Genomic DNA, 19,351 nt, shown 5'->3' with positions numbered 1-19,351 from the left:
TTTCCCTTTTCACCAGGAAATGTGTTAGTCTCCAGTTTGAAACCCAACACCATAAGCGTCCATAGACACAGATGGAGAAAAAGTCTGCTAAGGCTGAGAACTGATTTTTCCATCAGTGAAAAACAGTGAGGATGCCAATATTTTCATGTGTGTTGTTCTGACCTTACAACCCTGTGAGCATCAGCAGATTTGGAAATACTTCCTAGCTCTGGGTCCTCACAGTTCTACAATCTCCGCTAATTAATGAAAATTCTCTTGTTCTAGAGAGATCATGGATGAAAATTCAAGTAGCGTGCATGCCCCCAGTAAGAAGGTGCCAGATGGCATCTTAATACCTGCTTTGTCAGATGCAATGCTCATGACATCTGCCACATGCCAAAAATGGATCCCCTGTCCATAGGACACTGCTTTGATCATCCTTGCTTTGAGGTTATTGGGGTTCCCCCCCCAATAGTACTAATGGATGGAGGCTGATTCATCTGTGTTCTCTTTACTAGGCTTCCCTGTGACAAAGGGATTGAATTTTCAAGCCATCCAAGAAAGTTAGGAATTAGTCTGCAGACTTGCTACTCCATCTGGGGAACAAATGACATTGGCATTAATGTCAAGCTCGTACTGGCCAGTGCAGTGCTGGGGTCCTCTGGGAATAATGACAGATGGACGCAGGTGAGCCCAGCGGTGTCCTGGGAGAACTTCTGGACAGGTTTCTTATTCTATAACTTCACCTCATTCTTCAACTGGTTAATGGAATAGAAACTTCAGTTTTCAGGCTTTTTCTTCCTAATTGAGCCAAAAATTAGTTTAGCTTTGAAAAAAATAGGGTATTTGTAGTAAAGAATTATAGGGTCATAGTATCATACCTGGAATGCTCGCCCCCTTCACCTCTGCTTTCTCACCTCCTCCACAACTCTGCTCAGGCACCACCTTCTCCATAAGGCCTTCCCACCCTCCTTACCCCCAGCCACAAGTGCTACCCTCATCACTGGGCATTTATTATGCAAGCATTGTATGCATTCTTGTACATGGATACATTGTCTCAAACTCTTTAAGGGCAGGAACGCATTGCTTTTATTTTGTATCTGTATCCCCAATTCCCAGCAGCTCCCGGCATGCAGTAAGAACTTAATGAATGCTCATTGATTAATCATAGGCCTAGAACTAGCAGGACCATCTAGTACAAATGTCTCATTTTTCAGATAAGAAAAGCGAGGTCCAAGGAGGCTAAATGACCTTGCTTGAAGTTATTCAAGTGCCATTCAAAATGCATTTTCTGAATGCCTACTGTATACCAAGTGCTGGGCTGAGTGCTAGGGACGCAAATGCAAAGAATGAAACAATCCTTATTCTCAAGGACCTTCCCTTCTAACTGGGGATGTGTGTGTGTGTACACATGCATGTATATATGATTATGTGAGTGTGTGTATATACATATACACATATGTATATTCAAAATACAAAGTAAATACAAGGTCAGTAGGTAGGGAGGGCACTAGGTCTTGGGGAGACCAGGAAAGGCTTCATGTATAACGTGATGTGTGAGCATTCTCTTGAAGGAAAAGGGCGATTGTGCCGACCTTCCAAGTTGTCTTGGGCTGGAAATTTGTTTCACTCCATCTTTTTGTGGGTTCCACTGCTCTAGAATTTGTTTAGAGTCATTTTCTTTCTTTTTTTTTTTGTTTTTGGGTTTTTTTTGTCTTTTGGCTAGGCAATGGGGTTAAGTGACTTGCCCAGGGTCACACAGCTAGTATGTGTTATGTGTCTGAGGCTGGATTTGAACTCAGGTCCTCCTGAATCCAGGGCCGGTGCTTCATCCACTGCGCCATCTAGTTGCCCCTAGAGTCATTTTCTTAAAGGTGTTTGGAGGGGTTTGGGGGAGAGCTCAGGCGAGTCCCTGCCTTTACTCCACCATCTTGGCTCTGTCTTTGATTGAAGAGGATGATTCTTTGAGGTGAAGGTGAGGATGGAATGCATTGCAGGCATGGAGGGACAGACAGTGCAACAGTAGAGAGATGGGAGATCTCTGTATTTGGAGTGCTGTGTGTGAGGAAGAGAAACATGTTAGCCTGGGTTAAATCGCATAAGCCCTCGAGGGGATAAGGGGCCAGCTAGGTGGTGCAGTGGATAGAGCACCAGGTCTGAAGTCAGGAAGACTCGTTTTCCTGAGTTCAAATCTAGCCTCAGACACTTATTAACTATGTGACCCTGGGTTAGTCACTTCCCCCTGTTTGCCTCAGTTTCCTCATCTGTCAAATGAGCTGAAGAAGGAAATGGCAAACTACTCCAAGATCTTTGCCAAGAAAACCCCAAATGGAGTCATGGAGAGTAAGACACGACCAAAAAGACTGAACAACAAAGAGGAGAGTAATGTCCACTGCTTCTAGAAAGATAGAGTAGGGGAGAGTATGTAAGAATAACAGTAATAATACTTTAAGGTTTGCAAAATACCCTATAAACATTATTTCATCTTCACAACACCTGGAAGGTTGGCGCTATTATTACCTCCAGTTTACAGGTGAGGAAACTGGGACAGGCAGAAGTTAAGTGACTTGCCCAAGGTCACACAGCTAGTAAGTATCTAAGGCTCGATTTGAACTCAGGGCTTTGTGACTCCTGGTCTGGGGCTCTATCCATCAGACCCCTCTTTCATTTGATCTTCGCAACAATGCCGAAAAGTAGGAGCTGTTATTATCATCTACATTTTATGGATGAGGAAACTGAAGCAGAGAGAGTAACCTCGCTGCCTCAGTGAGTAAGACAGGTAGAAAGTGGCTGAGCCAGAATTCACACTCAGACCCTCCCTGGGAAGTGTCCAGGTCTGGAACCTTTCTCTTGATCCTTTCCCTGACAAATATCTGATTCAGGAAAGTTAACTGACAATTGTAAAGACTGAGAAACCAAGGACAGCCCCAACTTCTTAGATTGGCTCAGGCCCACGAAAGTGCTTTTCAGTCTGAACAATACTTTGAGTTGCTGGTTTGGAAAATTGTCCTCCCCTTTAAAATAACATAAAAAAAATCAGAGAAGTCAGTAGGATTTTAAAATAAATTCTGACATTATAAATATCGGCGTCTAATAAGGGTTGTGATTCAAAAGGAGTCACCTCTAAATAGCCCTGAGCTGCTCTTGTTGCCATGGGAACGGCTAACTGGGGCCTGCTGGCTGATGGAGCTCTGTTGTTTCTGGGAGTGATCGGAGTTTCATGTTTGTCAACTCCGGGAAGGGGATAAGTTTTGGGGGGAAAGAAATCAGCCTGATATTTCTGGTATTGATTGAGACAAATGTAGCAAAGGGGACTGGAGCTGACCCACTAGCCCCCGGGTGATAGATTTGTGACTGCAGAGGTGAAACCCCTGGACCTCAGATGCTCGCTGCATCACCCATCTACATCCCACAAAACCAGTGTGAGCCGCTAGGCTGGGCGAGAAATAAGGCGAGGGGCCACCTGCCTGCCTGCCTGCCCTACTCTTGAAACACCCCTTTGGGCTCGGATCATCCATTCATTTACCCAGGAGAGAAACTTGAACCATTTTATTTCTGAGTTCCCAGGGCTTACAACCGTTGGGCACGGATGCTGCACTGCAGTCTCTCATCGTATGGTGCTGCTTGTCAGGATAGATAAAGTGGGACTGCAGTGACGGGGGCCTCTCCTAGGAGATGTCCATCTTAGCTGATGTCAGCCTGTGCTGTGTTCTGGATGGCCTTTGGGAGATCCCTGACAGGGCTGCGGTCTTTGGTGGTCTGTAGGATTGAGGATTAGCAGACAACCCAAAGCAGCTATCTCTGCATCAGAGAGACAGTGTGGGCTAGTGGGAAGAATGGTAGACTTGAAAGCAGGAGAGACCTGTGTGTGAATCCTGTTTCAGATATTTTCCAGCGGTGTGCCCGTGAGCAGTAATTATAAGAGCTGACGTCTATCTAATGCTTTACATAGATTATATCATTTGGTCTTCACAACAGCCCTGTGAAGCAGATGCAGGTGCTGTGACTATCCTTATTTTAGAGAGGAGGAAACTGAGGCAGACAGAGATTAAGTGATTTGGCCCCGATCATACAGCCAGGATGTATCTGAGGTGGGATGTGAATCCAGGTCTTCCTGTCCTGAGATGAGCTGTTTATCCACTGTACCACGCGGCTGCCTCCAGCATTAATGACCCCAATGATAAATCACATTTATATACAGTGCTTTAAAGTTTGTAAAGCATTTTACAGATGTTATAACAGTTGATCCTCACAGGAACCATGGGAGGAAGACGCTATTGTTACCTCATTTTACAAGTGAAGAAACTAAGGGGTGACAGGGGTTAAATGACTTGTCCAGGGTCACACAGCTAGAAAATGTCTAAGACTGGATTTGAACTCAGGTCTTCCTGATGCCCAGTCTAGTTCTCTGTCCATTGTACTAAGCCGCTTCTCACTGTGAGCAATCAGTAAGTGCTTACTGTGAGCAAGTCATGGAATCTCAGGTTTAGGATACGGCATGATCTTAGGGGCCACCAGACCCTTCATGCCACAGATGAAGAAACTGAGGCCTAGCAAAGAGAAGGGACTGCTCAGAGTCAGTAAGTTACAGAGCCAAGATCTACACTCAGGCCTTCTAACTCCTTCTAAACCTCTTCGAGCCTCAGTTTCCTCATCTCTAAAATGGGAACGATCACTCTTGCAGAACTTACTTCAAAGGGTGGTTGGGAGACTCAGAAGATGTTACTGTGTGTAAAGTACTCCACTAACCTGAAAGAACTGCATAAATATTGGCGATTATTGTTATTGTCATTTCTCACTGGCCACTGAAAACCCAGTTACTTAGCTGACAATTAGAAAGACTGAAAAACTGAGAAATGGCTTCACCCAAAGGCGCAAATAGTTGACACCAGGCAGTGAGCTTGGGGGGGGGGTGGAAGGTCATGGCCTGAGAGAAGGAAGAGACTGTAGCAGCCATCTTGTCCAGTCCGCCATTTTAAAAAAAAAAGATGTATCTTAATTTACAAAGTGATGATGTCTAGCCGATTACAAATAAATATCAGAAAAGTTCATTTTTATGTAACGTATATAAATACGTGCAGGAAATTTTGTAAAATAAACATTAGAGACTGTGACCGTAAACATTTGTCGCTATGTCGATAGTCAATAGTTATTTCTTAAACTTCAGTTCTGGTTTGAAGTATCCCTTATAAAATAGTCCTACTTTGTTAAAAGAATGAAAAAAAACTTTGGTATAAACAATATTGTTTTAAGAAATAGACTAAGGGGGCAGCTAGGTGGTGCAGGGGATAGAGTGCCCGCCCTGAAGTCAGGAGGACCTGGGTTCAAATCTGGCCTCAGACCAAACACTTGACACTTACTAGCTGTGTGACCCTGGGCAAGTCACTTAACCCCAACTGCCTTAAAAAAAAGAAATAGACTAAGAAAACATCCCAGAAACAATGCTCACCTTGATCAAATACTTAATCTTCCCTATGATCTTTAAACAAAAAAGGCAGTTTTATAACTGCAGTAATAGGTTAGTGCTTTTTTAATACAAGGAGGGAGGAGGAGAGAAGAGGAGGGAGAAGGAGAGAAGAGAGGAGAGGAGAAGAGAAGAGAAGAGAAGAGAAGAGAAGAGAAGAGAAGAGAAGAGAAGAGAAGAGAAGAGAAGAGAAGAGAAGAGAAGAGAAGAGAAGAGAAGAGGGAGGAGAGGAGAGAAGAGAAGAGGGAGGAGAGGAGAGGAGATAGAGAGGGAAGGAAGGCTAGAGAGAGAGGGGGAGAGAAGGAGGGGTGATGGAGATCATACAAAAACACCGGATGATTTAAAAAAATTACTTGTATGTGACTTTGGAGCATGTTATATAATACCAGAAGCAGCAAATTTACCCTCCTATTTTAGTTTTGCTTAGGTTAACATAAAAATCTATTTGAGCCCTTCAGCACATTGTGACATTTGCAGTCTGGCATATGTCCCCACCATTCTCCTGAAGCAGCTCCCTTCAAGGTGACCTTATTACCCATCCAGCCACCTTTTGGCTGACCTTGTCCTCTTCTTGGGGGCCTTTGACCCTGTGGTCTGTCCCTTCCTGCTATAAATCGTCTCCACTTTGGCTTCCTTATCTTGTCCCTCTTATGGTCTTCCACCTACTTCCCAGATTGTTCCTTCTTTTTTCTTTTCCTGAATCTTCCTCCTCCACCCTTCAACGTGAGTGTTTCTGAGATTTCTATCTTAGCCCTCCTTTCTTTCTGTTCTCTCTCCCTAGGAAATAGCGTTTACTTCCATGGCTACCATTATATTATCTTTGCAGGTGACTTTGGAATCTCTAACTCTATCCTCAGTCTGTTTCCAGAACTCTCAGTCCTGTATTTCTCATTGCCTTGTTGGAAATCTCTACTTGGATGAATTACTGGTAACTCCAACTCAGCCCCCTGGGTTTCTTATATCAATGAAATCAGAAATAATTCTCAGCAGTATGACTCCTTTGAAGTATGACTCAGAAGTATGATTCAACTAAAAATGTTCTAAACACTATGCACCTTGTGATCTTAGGGAGTTGTCTAAAGCACCGAAAGATCAGTCAGTGAGCATTTATTAAGTGCTTACTGTGTGCTAGTAATACCTTGACCCTTGATGATATCAGTGTGAAGAAGGATGGTAGAAAATATGGCTCAAGACCAAAGAATGGAAGAAATCAAAGACTTGAAAATTGCTCAAAAGCTTTGTTCTGGTAGATCATGAATACTTATTTCAGGAAGTGAGTCAGATGGTTCTAGGTGGGGGAAACACCAGATGACGTTGCAGAGAAGCGATGTCATCTCTCTTTGGTCCAATTCAGCCACTATTTGTTATGCACCTACTGTGTGCAGGATTCTGTATGGAAATGACTGGTTACTGATGCGGGAATAATTTCTGAATCAGTTGTCCATGGGTCTAGTTAGACCAGTGGTCAAAATCAGACTCTGAATGAGCAGAAAGAGTAAGGAGGAGAAGGTACTATTTTTTGTTTGTTTGTTTGTTTTTAGGCAATTGGGATTAAATGACTTGCCCAGGGTCACGCAGCTAGTAAGTGTCAAGTGTTTGAACTGAGGTCAGATTTGAACTCAGGTCCTCCTGACTTCAGGGCCAGTGCTCTATCCACTGTGCCACCTAGCTGCCCCCGAAGATATCATTTGTAATCACAGCTGCACCAACCCAGCCTATTGGAGACAGTCATTGACCTGGGAAATGGATAAAAGTGAAGATACTGTCTCTGAACATTGTTATGTCTTACAGATGTTCGAGTGATGTGTAACTGGGGCAGAGAATGTTCCTCCTTTCCTTCTCCCCTCTTCTCCCCAATCCCTTCTTTTTTTCTTCCACACTCTCATTACTGCTCTCTTCTTCCCCTTCCTTTTCCTCCCTTCTCCCCACGCTATTCTTCTCATTCCCTTCTTCCCTTTACCTCTACTCTCCTCTAAGGATCTCAGTGTCCTGAGAAGAGTGCTTTCTCAGAGACCCAGAAATATCCACGTATTTCCTCACCTACCCATTCTCCCTTAGGTATGACTGATAACAGCCTAGGGAAATTTAAATAATCCCACCCAGTTGCCTCAATGAGATTCTTTGAGATTTGTGAGCTGATTATAGAGAAATTAGGATGTTTTGTTAAATTTCTGAGTAAACCAGGGATAATTCCCTGAGTAGAAGACACTTTTTTTTAGACTGAGTCTTCCTGCTTTGCTCTGACTAGAATTACAGCAGCCAAGCATGGACTCTGTCCCGTTACTATTGACATGGAAGCTTTGACTTGCTCTATTTCTGACCTGGACACATTTGCCCCTCTTTAGGCAAGCCTGGGGGCCCTCTGCTCTGAAGGCTCACATATTAACAAACTATATAAATAAACCTAGTGTGGAAAGGAGAGGTAGGTAGTGTAGTAGATAGAGTGTTAGGCCTGGACTCAGGAGGACCCGAGTTCAAATACAGACTCAGGCACTTACTAGCTATGGACCCTGGACAAGTCACTTAACCCTATTTGCCTCAGTTCCCTCACTGTAAAATGAGCTAGAGAAGGAAATGACAAATCACTCCAAGAAAATGCCAGATGGGGTCAAAAAGAGTCAGACGTGACTGAAATGACTAAACAATAAAAACACTTAGTGTGAATTGGCTTATCCCAATTCAGCTCAGAATACCTGAACTCACTAGTTTTGGCCTCCTTTGTAGCAGGAATTGTAGGAGACCCCTCCAGGCTCAGAAAATACTTCTTACTGATAGGAGAGACAGAAAGAGCATTAAGTCTCCAGGTAGTCTCTAAACCTGGTGTTGGTGACTGGGCTTCTGCTGGAGACGGTGGGTTTCTTGTTCCCTGGGCAGGCCTTTGTGAGGTCAGAGGTTGGTAGTAGAAATGATAGCAAAATAGCCTCACTGATTAGTTTGGCCCTGTATTGCTAGAGCTGTGATGCTTGGAGAATTGCCTCTCCTACCAGAGAGGGGATTTGGGGGGGGGGCTTCCCTCTACAGTGGGCAGAGAGAGCACCCAATGGCATTGGGCACTTTGTGGTGGCAGAGCTCCATGATGTCTCATGATTGAGAAATGGCTTGGGATACTGAAGCCTGGGAGCTATGCCAGACTTTGGGAGGAGCCAGACCTGTGAACCAGGAATGCCAATGCCGGAGCTTCTCAGGAGCTGTTGGGAATCCTGCTTCCTAAGACTGTAAGTGTCCATTGACTCTACACTGGTCTTTGGTAGAAGGCTGCTCATCCCCCCAGGTATCTGTTTTCCAAGAGCACCATTGTGAGTTTTTTTTCCCCCTTCTACATTTCTTTTTTTCCCTGATATACATTTATTTATTTTTAGTTTTCAACATTTACTTCTGCAAGATTTTGAGTTCCAAATTTTCATGCCATTTCACCCCTCCCCCCACCCCAAAACAGCATGCATTCCGAATACCCCTTCCCCTAGTCTGTCCTCTCTTCTATCTCTGCCTCCTCTTCTCTTATCTCCTTCCCCTTCTATTTTCCTGTAGGGCAGGATAGACTTCTGTACCCCATTTCCTGTATTTCTTATTTCCCAGTTGCATGTGAAAACATTTTTTTAAACATGTATTTTTAAAACTTTGGGTTCCAAATTTTCTCCCTTCCTCCCTTCCCACCCATCCTCATTGAAAAGGCAAGCAACTCAATATATGTTATACATGTGCAGTTATGCAAAACACTTCCATAGTAGACATGTTGTGAAAAACTAACTCTATTTCCCTTAATCCTATCCTGCCCCCCCATTTATTCTATTCTTTCTTTTGACCCTGTCCCTCCTCAGAAGTATTTGCTTCTGATTACCCCTTTCCCAATCTGCCCTCCTCTCTATCATCCCCCTGCTCTCTTGTCCCCTTCTCCCCTATTTTCCTGTAGGTAAGACAGATTTCCATACCCAATTGAATGTGTATGTTATTCCTCCTTAAGCCAAATCCTATGAGAATAAGATTACTCATTCCCTCTCACCTTCCCCTGCTTCCCCTCCACTATAAGAGCCTTTTCTTTTCTGTTTTTTTTTGTGAGATAATTTACCCCATTCTACCTCTCCCTTTCTTCTTCTCCTAGTATCATCCTCTCTCATCCCTTAATTTTATTCTCCAGATATGACCCCTTAATCTTCAACTCACCCTGTGCCCTCTATCTATCTATCTACATATATATACATATAATTTTTTCCTCCAACTACCCTAATACTGACAAAGTCTCATGAGTTACAAATATCATCTTTCCATGCAGGAATGTAAACAGTTCAACCTTAATAAGTCTCTTATGATTTCTCTTTCCTGTTTACCTCTTCATGTTCCACTTGAGTCCTGTATTTGAAAGTCAAATTTTCTATTCAGCTCTGGTCTTTTCATCAAGAATGCTTGAAAGTCCTCTATTTCACTGAATGACCATTTTTTCCCCTGAAGGATTATACTCAGTTTTGCTGGGTAGGTGATTCTTGGTTGTAATCCTATCTCCTTTGCCCTCCAGAATATTATATTCCATGCCCTGCGGTCCTTTAATGTAGAAGCTGCTAAATCTTGTGTTATCCTGATTGTGTTTCCACAGTACTTGAATTGTTTCCTTCTGGCAGCTTGTAATATTTTCTCCTTGACCTGGGAACTCTGGAATTTGGCTACAATATTCCTAGGAGTTTTCCTTTGGGGATCTCTTTCAGGAGGAGATCTGTGGATTCTTTCAATTTCTATTTTGCCCTCTGGTTCTAAAATATCAGGGCAGTTTTCCTTGATAATTTCTTGAAAGATGATGTCTAGGCTTTTTTTTGATCATGGCTTTCAGATAGTCCAATAATTTTTAAATTCTCTCTCCTGGATCTATTTTCCAGGTCAGTTGTTTTTCCAATGAGATATTTCACATTGTTTTCTAATTTTTCATTCTTTTGGATTTGTTTTACAGTGTCTTGATTTCTCATAAAGTCACTAGCTTCCAATTGCTCTATTCTAATTTTTAAGGAAGTATTTTCTTCAGTAATCTTTTGGACTTCCTTTTCCATTTGGCCAATTTTCTTTTTAGGGCATTCTTCTCCTCATTGGCTTTTTGGACCTCTTTTGCCATTTGGGTTAGGCTATTTTTTAAGGTGTTATTTTCTTCAGTATTTTTGGGGGTCTCCTTTAGCAAGCTGTTGACTTGTTTTTCATGATTTTCTTGCATCACTCTCATTTCTCTTCCCAGTTTTTCCTCTACTTCTCTTACTTGCTTCTCAAAATCCCTTTTGAGCTCTTCCAAGGCCTGGGACTGATTCATATTTTTCTAGGAGGCTTTGGACATAGGAGCTTTGACTTTGTTGTCTTCTTCTGGTTGTATATTTTGATCTTCTTTTTCACCAAAGTAAGATAATATAGTCTGACTCTTTCTGCGCTGCTTGCTCATGATCCTGGCCAATTACTTGAGTTTTAATCTCTTTGTTAAAGTAAGAGTCTGCTTCCAATGTGGAGAATGTACTGTCCCAAGCTTCAGGGGTTTGTACAGCTGTTTTCAGAGATACTTGTAGGGACCTGTAAATTTTCAGTTCTTGCAAGGTGGTATAATAAGGGGTGAGGTGTTTACTCCTTTCCTGGCCTGTGCTGTGGTCTATTGGTGACCACAAGCACTCCTTTCTGTGCTGGAACTGTGAGGAAGGTTTCTTCTCCACAAGCACTACAAGCTCCACCACACCAGCGCTCCTCCTTGCCCCAGGACAACATCCAGAACTGTGGCCCAGATCCAAGCACAGGCAAAGCAAGAGATTCCTGACTCAGCATTGGCGAAGAGATTCCTGCAATCCCCCTCTGATCAGCTTACTCAATTCCCCCTCAGTGTGTGGGCCAGAAGCTCAGGACACAGCCACCACCCAGAGCCCGTGCTCTGGAACGGCTCTGAGACTTAGCTCCTCTCTCAGCACTGCAGAAATAGAGTTTTCCCACCGACCTTCTAAGTCTTTGGCATTTGTGGATTGAGGAGTCTGGAAACTACCACAGCTGCATGAGATTCAGTCCTCTGAGGCCTGCTCCAGGTTCACTGCAGTCTGCTCACCCAACCGCACTGCGCTCAGCTCCCAGCCCAGTGCGATATACCTTTCCCATTAACCATCCAGATTGTCTGGGGCTGGAAATTTGCTTCACTCTGTCTTTTTGCGGGTTCTGCTGCTTTAGAATTTGTTTAGGGCCATTTTTTATAGGTATTTTTAGGGGTTTGGGGGAGAGCTCAAGCAAGTCACTGCTTTCACTCTACCATCTTGGCTCTGCCCGGCCCCCCTTCTACATTTCAAAGAAACTTTCCTTGCTACTTTTGTGGGAACTGCTGTGAGCTCACTAAGTCATGTCCCAATGATGATTTTTCCAGATTTTTCTGGCCTGTCCTGCCTTCACATTGTAAGAGCCTCAGACATGAGGGCTACAATGAGGAGGCCAGAAGAGCCCAGAAGCCATGTCTGCTAGCAGATGCAAGACGCCTTCACCCAGTACAGAGACAGGACATCCAGCTCTGATTTGGAGAATGAGCTCATCTGTAAAACATCACAGAAGACAATGGTGCAACAATTATGAGCAAAATCACAGCTCAAAACAGCGCTGAAAAAAAAATGATCCTGGAAGCTTGGCGTGAGACCCAAAGAAGCCAAAGTAATTCCAGGAACATTTTAAAATAATAAGTGATAATAGCTAACACTGATACAGCGTGTAGTATGTGACAAGCCCTGTGCTGAGTGCTTTATATTTATTCTTATTTGAGCTTCAAACCCTGGGAGGTAGGTACTCTTATTACTCCCATTTTTAAAGATGAAACTGAAGCAATCAGAAGTTAAGTGATTTGCCCAGGATCACAGAGCTAGTAGGTGTCTGAGGTGAGATTTGAGCTCAGGTTTATCATGCTCTAAGAATTTTGTCAGCTGATCCCCTCCTTTCTTTTTGTAAGAAAGCGTTCATTTTGATAGTTGCCTTTGGGGTGCTAGACCTGTGTTTTGTTAATATCATGCAGGTTTCTGTGAATATGCTTTCTAAGTCTGTTATGGTCAATTACGGTTCCAAAAGTATATACATTAAAATTGGTATTGCATAAATGTTATTGCCTTAGACATGTTCTTCTCATTCAGCTTTGATTTCATAATTCTAATAAGTCTCAGTATAATCAGCTCTAGCTTTTGCATAGCTTATTTTTTCTCAAGGTGTCTTTCCTAGAGGAGATTTCTTGGGGTTTTGCCTTCATCCATTGGTCCACTGTGACCTTGGGCTTCAAGCTCAAAGCCGTCAGTCTGTAACTTCCCTTGGTATACATTAGAAAATTTACACTTATTGAGTCCAGGTGGACTTTTGATAATGTTGGAGAAAGATTTCATGAGATAGAGGAGGTGTTTACTGTGTTTTTCAGCAGAGCCATATAGCTAATTAATATGATGTTAATTAATATGAGCTTCCATAATTTGGAGCCCATACTTGGTTCTATTTAAGGGAGATGATAATGGATTTAAGGATAAGCAGAACTATAATATGCTTTAAAAATCTCTCCCTCTAGAGAATTTGGAACTCAAAAAAATTTTTTTAAAAGACTGTTAAAAATTTGTCCTACATGTAATTGGAAAAAATGAAATATTATTCAAAGTAAAAAAAAAAACAACAAAATAAATAAATATTTTTCCCTCTCCCAAATTCCATGCTTTTTATCAATTGCTTTTTTATGACGATAATGGAGGTGGTGGTGGTGATAGCTGAGGTAGTAGCGTTGTTCACTAAGAATTGATTCCACGTTTCTTCTATTCTCCCATAACTGCCAAGTACATTGGTAATTGCCTTCATTTGCCATTTGTTGCTGCTACTTGAGTGTGTAACCTACAGTCAGTTCATTGGGTATTAGGGACCTAAATGTTGTTCACACTCAGATTAGAAACTCAGGAGGGCTCCCACAAGATCGTGCCTTCTGCCAAGGTTTTTAGGTTTTGCTTCCTTTTTATTTGCATTTCCCATGGAGCTCAAAATAAGATGATTTGGCTTCATGACTTCATCTCCTGTTCACTCTGACTTCAATAAAACTTTGCCCTAAACCCCTCATGGTTCTTTCCTTCTGACATCATAGAAATAAAAGCTGTGGACAGGCACAGCCACATGGGTAATTGTGAAATGAAGAAGCCTGAATTGTTTACTCTCAGAACTGCTGGGATATTTATCCAGGGTTTGGAAAGAGAAAACCATGCTAATTTAAAATCAATGATGTTTTCCTGCTGAATGGAGGTAGTGATGACTTCAGGATCTTAATGCTGTCAGATATCAGCCATGCCACTTATTCCTGAGACTTGCTCTTCGTGATGGCAGGATTGATTAAAGAGGCAATCAATGCCTCCCAATATAAATAGATCTAGAGCTCCAGCAGGTGTCTATATGTAGATTTTTGTTGTTCAGTTGTTTCAGTCTTGTCTGACTCTGTGAGCCCATTTGGGGTTTTCTTGGTAGAGATATGGGAGTGGTTTGCCATTTCCTTCTCTAGCTCATTTTACAGGGTCACCCAGATAAATAAGTGTCTGAGGCTGGTTTTGAACTCAGGTCCTCCTCACTCCAGGGCTGGCACTCTATACATTTGCCACCTATATCTATATGTAGATAGATAGTTAGGATGATAGATAAAATGAACGAATATGAATATGTATCTGTCTATCCGTTTACCCCCCCTTCCTCTCCCCCTCTCTCTTTTCTCACCTCTCCTCTTCTCCCCTCCTCCTCCTTTCTCTTTTACTGTTTCTCTCTGTCTCTGTTTTCTCTGTCTCTCTCTGTCTCTGTCTTTTTATCTCGCTGTATCTCTGTCTCTCTCTTTCTCAATAGATTGTAGATCTGGAGCTGGAAGGGGCCTCAGAGGCCACTGTCCAACCCTCTCATTTTACAGATGAAGAAACTGAGACTTTGGAAGTAAGTTGAGTTACTTGCCCAAATAACTATCAGTATGAGGCCTCAGACATGGAATATGAATGCAGGTCCTTTGGGTGTATTACAATGTGGTACTTTCTGTGGAAGGCAGTGTGGCCCTAGTGGATAGAAAACTAGCCTTAGATTCAAGAAGGTCTGGATTCAAATCCTACTTCTGACACATACTGGCTACATTAGTCACTTAACCCCTCAGTGTCCCAAATAACTTTCTAAGATGATAACGAGGAGAGAAGGTGCTGACCTTGCTTGGTATAGGGGATTTCCTCACTGGGAGTTCCCTATGGCGATGAAATCATAGATTTGGTCCAAAAATGAATGAATGAATAAATAGACGAATGGGTGAATCAATCAGCCAGTTCTTTGGAGGCCTTCGTTCTTCAGCCCTCAACATTCCTATGGTGAAGCTGAGGTCTGCCACATCCTCCGTCAGCATCTTGGTCCCTACAAACATGCAATCTCAGCAGGAAGCCCAACTCTGACCCTGTAATTCAGACCCTATGGAATTCAGGCTCTGTGCCTGCCAGACTCCTTCCTGGCTGCCCTAACTGGTATTTCAGTGAATTGTTGGGATGAGGCAGGTGTATTTTGGAGGCGAATGTGCTTTCCTCTGCTGCATCTGTCTTGAAGCCATTCATTACTGGATGGAATCATCCCCTCAACAAGACTTTTCCCAGTGCTGATTATACCCATCTTCCTCCCAAGGCTTGCTTCCAAATGATTTTTCATTCATTCATTCATCATTCATTCATTCATTTCCAGTAGAATGTATGCTCCTGAAAGGCAGGACTATTTCAGTTTTGTCTTTGCATCTCCAATGCCTGGCACACAGTATGTACTTAAATACTTTTTGAATAAATTAATCAATGGGTGCTGCATTATAGCCGGCTTCTTTCAGGCCTATCTGCTGCAAAGTCCTTCATCCAGTCCTGTGGACCAGCCCAGGTCAGCCTGGGTGTTGTCCAGGGTGAGTCCTGGTTCTTCACTTGGGTTATGGATTGGCACAGACAGATGTGAAGCATATTCTGCACTAAGTTCACTGACAGGCCTTGCTTAGGGCTCAGCAGGATGGAGTTAATTACTCTACCTATGCTGCCTTTGGAACACAAATGAAGAGAGACAAAGGGGTAAAAAATCAGGAGGATTTTCTATTTTCTGCTCTCGGCAGTCTCAGAGTCATGGTCTCATGTGTTACCCATACTCTAGGCTCTTGGGAAGGGTGGTCTGAGAGCTTGCTCCAGGGTGTAGTCATTTTATCCTGGCCCTTCTGCACATTGTAGGACCTTGTAGCTAGTCCAATTGTACCTTCCACATCTGCATACAAGATTTTATTGTCCTTTTTCCTTTTTCAGAAACAATGTGCAACTCCTTTGGGAGTTGTCACCTCCAGTTAGATCCCAAGCTAACTCAATAAGCACCTACTGTGTGCCAAGTACTTGACCAAGCACCAGAGATATAAAGAAAGTCAAAAAGCAACCCTGGCTCTTTAGGAACTCACAATCTAATGGGGCAGACAAGACACAAACAACTATGTACAAAGAAGATTTAGGATAAATTGGAGATCATCTCAGAGGGAAGGCACTAAGGTTAAGGCAGACCAGGAGGTTCTTCTTATAGAAGGTGAGGTTGTAACTGAGACTTGAAGGAAGCCAGGGAAGCCAGGAGATGATGACTGAGAGGAGATTCTTGGAGAGGGACAAGCCCTTCTCATCCCCCTCGCGAGATGGCGCTGGGTTTTTTGCCTCTCTGAAGTCTGTTGTCTCTCTCTCCCCACTCCCCATCTTGGAGGGAGGGGTCTTCTCCATTTCTCCATGAAGCATGTCAAAGGTCCACTCCTCTGTTCCATCTTGGTGTCCAAGCAACCCTGCCCTATCATGAGCTCAGGTTATCGTAGAAGCTGATTTAAAGCTTTTATGGACCTAAAGTTGTTTGTCCAAGAACCTATCCATCTCTTCCATTTATAACCCTGTTGCTATGGAACCAACTGCCCCCACGATGTTGTCACCTACAGTCAAGGTTTCATGGGATCATTTAACAATGTGCGGTGGGGGTGTGCCTGGCCTCCAGATGATTCTGACCCATTGGGTCCAGAGTGTAGTTAGAATGATTGCTTCTAGCCATCTGGATACTGTCCTATAATTGGTGCAGCCTATGACTGCAATAGCTTAATTTAGCCATCCCACCACCCTGTTGGCTCATGTTAAGGTTGTGGTTAATGAAAACCTTCAGATCTTTTTCATGAGAACCGCTGCAAGGTCAGGTTTTCCCTATCCCTTACTTGCCTGCAGCAGCACTTAAGATCGAACCCCATTAAGTTCCATCCTGTTGGTTTTGGCTCAAGGTTCCAACTTGTCAAGACCATTTGGGATTTTCATCCTCTCAATTCTAGCACGAATTAACTCTGTGTCCTCTGAAAATCTGATGAGTATCTCAGTCTATAGGGGCAGGTAGGTGGTACAGTGGATAGAGTGTCGAGCTAAGCGTCAGGAAGACTCATCTTCCTGAGTTCATATCTGGCCTCAGCCACTTCCTAGCTGTATGTCCCTGGGCAAGTCACTAAACCCTGGTTGCCTCAGTTTCCTCATCTGTAAAATGAGATGGAGAAGAAAATGGCAAACCATTCTACTATCTTTGCCAAGAAAGAGTTGGACACAACTGAAATGCCAGAACACACACCCACACTACTGACAATACACATAGTAGGCCCATAGTAGATGCATATTGATTGATTAATTCATGTCAATTTTCCTCTATTTCAAATAATGTAGAAATTCCATAGAAAAACATTAAAACTTTCCTGCACTATTCATTTTTTACTGACATCTCTGTTGTTCCAAAACATCATTGCAATGGCCAGTTTTTCAAAAGGTGCTATTCCTTCTCCCTTCTCCTTCCCCCTTTCAGTCTTCTAACATGATGGCAATATAAGCATTCCCTTCACTGACGGCAGACCACTATCCTAGTGCACTTCATTGAGTAGTTTGATGTGTTTTGTGGCCCAGATATCTGTCTCTTGACCGATGACGAGCCTTTCTGACTTTGGCTGGTCTGATCTTTGAAGAAGGTCTGCTCCAAACCTGTGACCCTCCCTAAGTCTACTCCCTCTTCCACTTGCCAGCTCTTGGCCTAACTGAAGACAGCTATTATCACCCAGTCCCTCAATTCTTCTCTTTCTGAGGTCAAACATCCCCAGCTCCTCAGCCAGTCCTTATTCACCAGCCTTTTTAGATGTTCCATAGCTTCCCAATGTCCATATGTCTCCACACCTCATCCCATTTTCCCAGATGTGGACAGATCTGGACTGGGAGTCCAGGTTCCCCTTCCTTGAGTCCCAAGGCATCGTTGGTGAAACTGGTTTTTTTTGGTTCTTTTGATTTCTCCTTTTGGCTAAAGAAGTTGACATCTGGAATGTCTCTAGTAGCAAAAACATCTGTTGAACCTCTGCTGGCCCTTTGTCATCCTTTGTTAAAGCCAGTTTTTTTGACTGTCTGTTGGAGAGAAGTCAAAGTGATAGTAATGGATGACCCAGTAGTATTGTGACGGCAGAGAAGTAGTGAGAAGCTGACTTCACACCAGTCTGCAGCAGGTGGAAATAAATACAGAGAAGGTCATGGCTTTAACAGGATGCCCTAGGGATGTGTAAATGCTGACTCAGGGCCCAGGGTCTCTTCAGCTAATTCTGGCATTTTAGTTAACTTTGGTGAAAGCCCAAAGATCCTAAGCCCTGCCTTCTTAATTTACTGGGGAGATTTCAGGACTGGGATAGTACATTGATGGATCTTCAGTCCCATTGGTGTGGGGGACTTCCTCCCTAGGTACAGACTGCCACCTGTGCTACTCCGTTATGTATAAGGGACCTGGTTGTTAAACAAGGATCTTACGTTTAGAGAATGTTTGGTTAAGTTTCCTGCCCTCCACGTCCTTCTCCCCGTGCCCCCTCCCCACTTTGGGCCACTCTATCCTTGTCTCTGATTAAAACCAAAAGTGTCCTCACAGTAGCCTAGTTTTAGAGCTAGAAGGGACCTTAGATATCTGACCTTTTCCTTTTTACAGTTGAGGAAATTGAGGCCCAGAAAGGATCAGTGATTTGCCCAAGATCACAGAATGAGTAAGTGGCAGAATCAGAATTGGAACTCAGATCATAGGATCATAAATTGAGACTAGAAAAGGACCTTAGAAGTCTTTGAGTCCATCCTCTTCATTTTAAAGATGAGGAGATGTACCTTTCTCTTGGCTGTCCCCCTATATCCAGAATGCTCTGCCTCCTCATCTGGGCTTCCTTCAAGACCTAAGCTCAATCCCCACCTTCTGTAAGAGTCTTTCATGTGACTAGTTGGCTTCCATTTACTTTGTGCCCATCTTTGAGGTCAAGACATTCTTTCTGGCCTTCCCCCATGCCTGGAATGCTCCCCCTCCTCCGCTCCAACCACTGACCTCCCTGGCTTCAAGTGCCAACTAAAACCCCACCTTTTATAGGAAGCCTTTCCTCTTATTCCAATGCCTTCCCTCTTTTGCTTATCTCCTGTTTATCCTGTATACATCTTGCTTTGTATATGTTTCTTTGCATGTTGTCTCCCCCATTAGATTGTAAGCTCCTTGAGGGCAGAGACTGTCTTTTGCCTCTAGTTGTATTCCTATCACTTAGCACAATGCCTGGCACATAGTAGGTGCTTAATAAATGTTTACTGGTTGATTGATTATAGTTCTGATATTTCTCTCTGCATTGGTTCCTGGGAGTTAATTAATTAATTAATGTGCTTAATTTATTTTTTTACATGTTAGGAAATTTTGGTTATCTGTATTCTGGCACCATTATTGGTTGTTCAGTGAAATCAGTTTCATCATCACCACCGTCAGTCACCACCACCATCATCATTACTACCATTTATATAGCTCTTTAAGGTTTGCAGAGTTTTACCTGTGTTTACTTGAGGCGACCCTGGAAGGTAGGTCCTATTATTATCTCCATGCTATAGATGAGGA

General features: G+C 43.1%; 1 protein-coding gene across 3 annotated transcripts in view; it reads left to right on the top strand.

Annotated features, from left to right (window-relative positions):
• The window catches only part of SPECC1 (sperm antigen with calponin homology and coiled-coil domains 1), a 345,436-nt gene that overhangs the window by 21,881 nt on the left and 304,204 nt on the right, over positions 1-19,351 (top strand). The window contains exon 1 of one of the 3 annotated variants that reach the window (XM_078154747.1): positions 8,393-8,658. The exons of the other annotated variants lie outside the window; for them this stretch is intronic. The gene's annotated coding sequence lies outside the window, so the exon portion shown is untranslated. Of the gene's footprint in view, positions 1-8,392; positions 8,659-19,351 lie in introns of those variants that run through there. 3 annotated transcript variants of the gene reach the window in all.

Source organism: Phascolarctos cinereus, unplaced genomic scaffold (assembly GCF_003287225.1).
Source record: "Phascolarctos cinereus isolate Bilbo 61053 unplaced genomic scaffold, phaCin_HiC Scaffold_5;HRSCAF=322, whole genome shotgun sequence".
NCBI classification, from domain to species: Eukaryota; Metazoa; Chordata; class Mammalia; order Diprotodontia; family Phascolarctidae; genus Phascolarctos; species Phascolarctos cinereus.
Note: the sequence above shows the minus strand (reverse complement) of the source record. Positions and strands in the feature narration are given on the sequence as shown.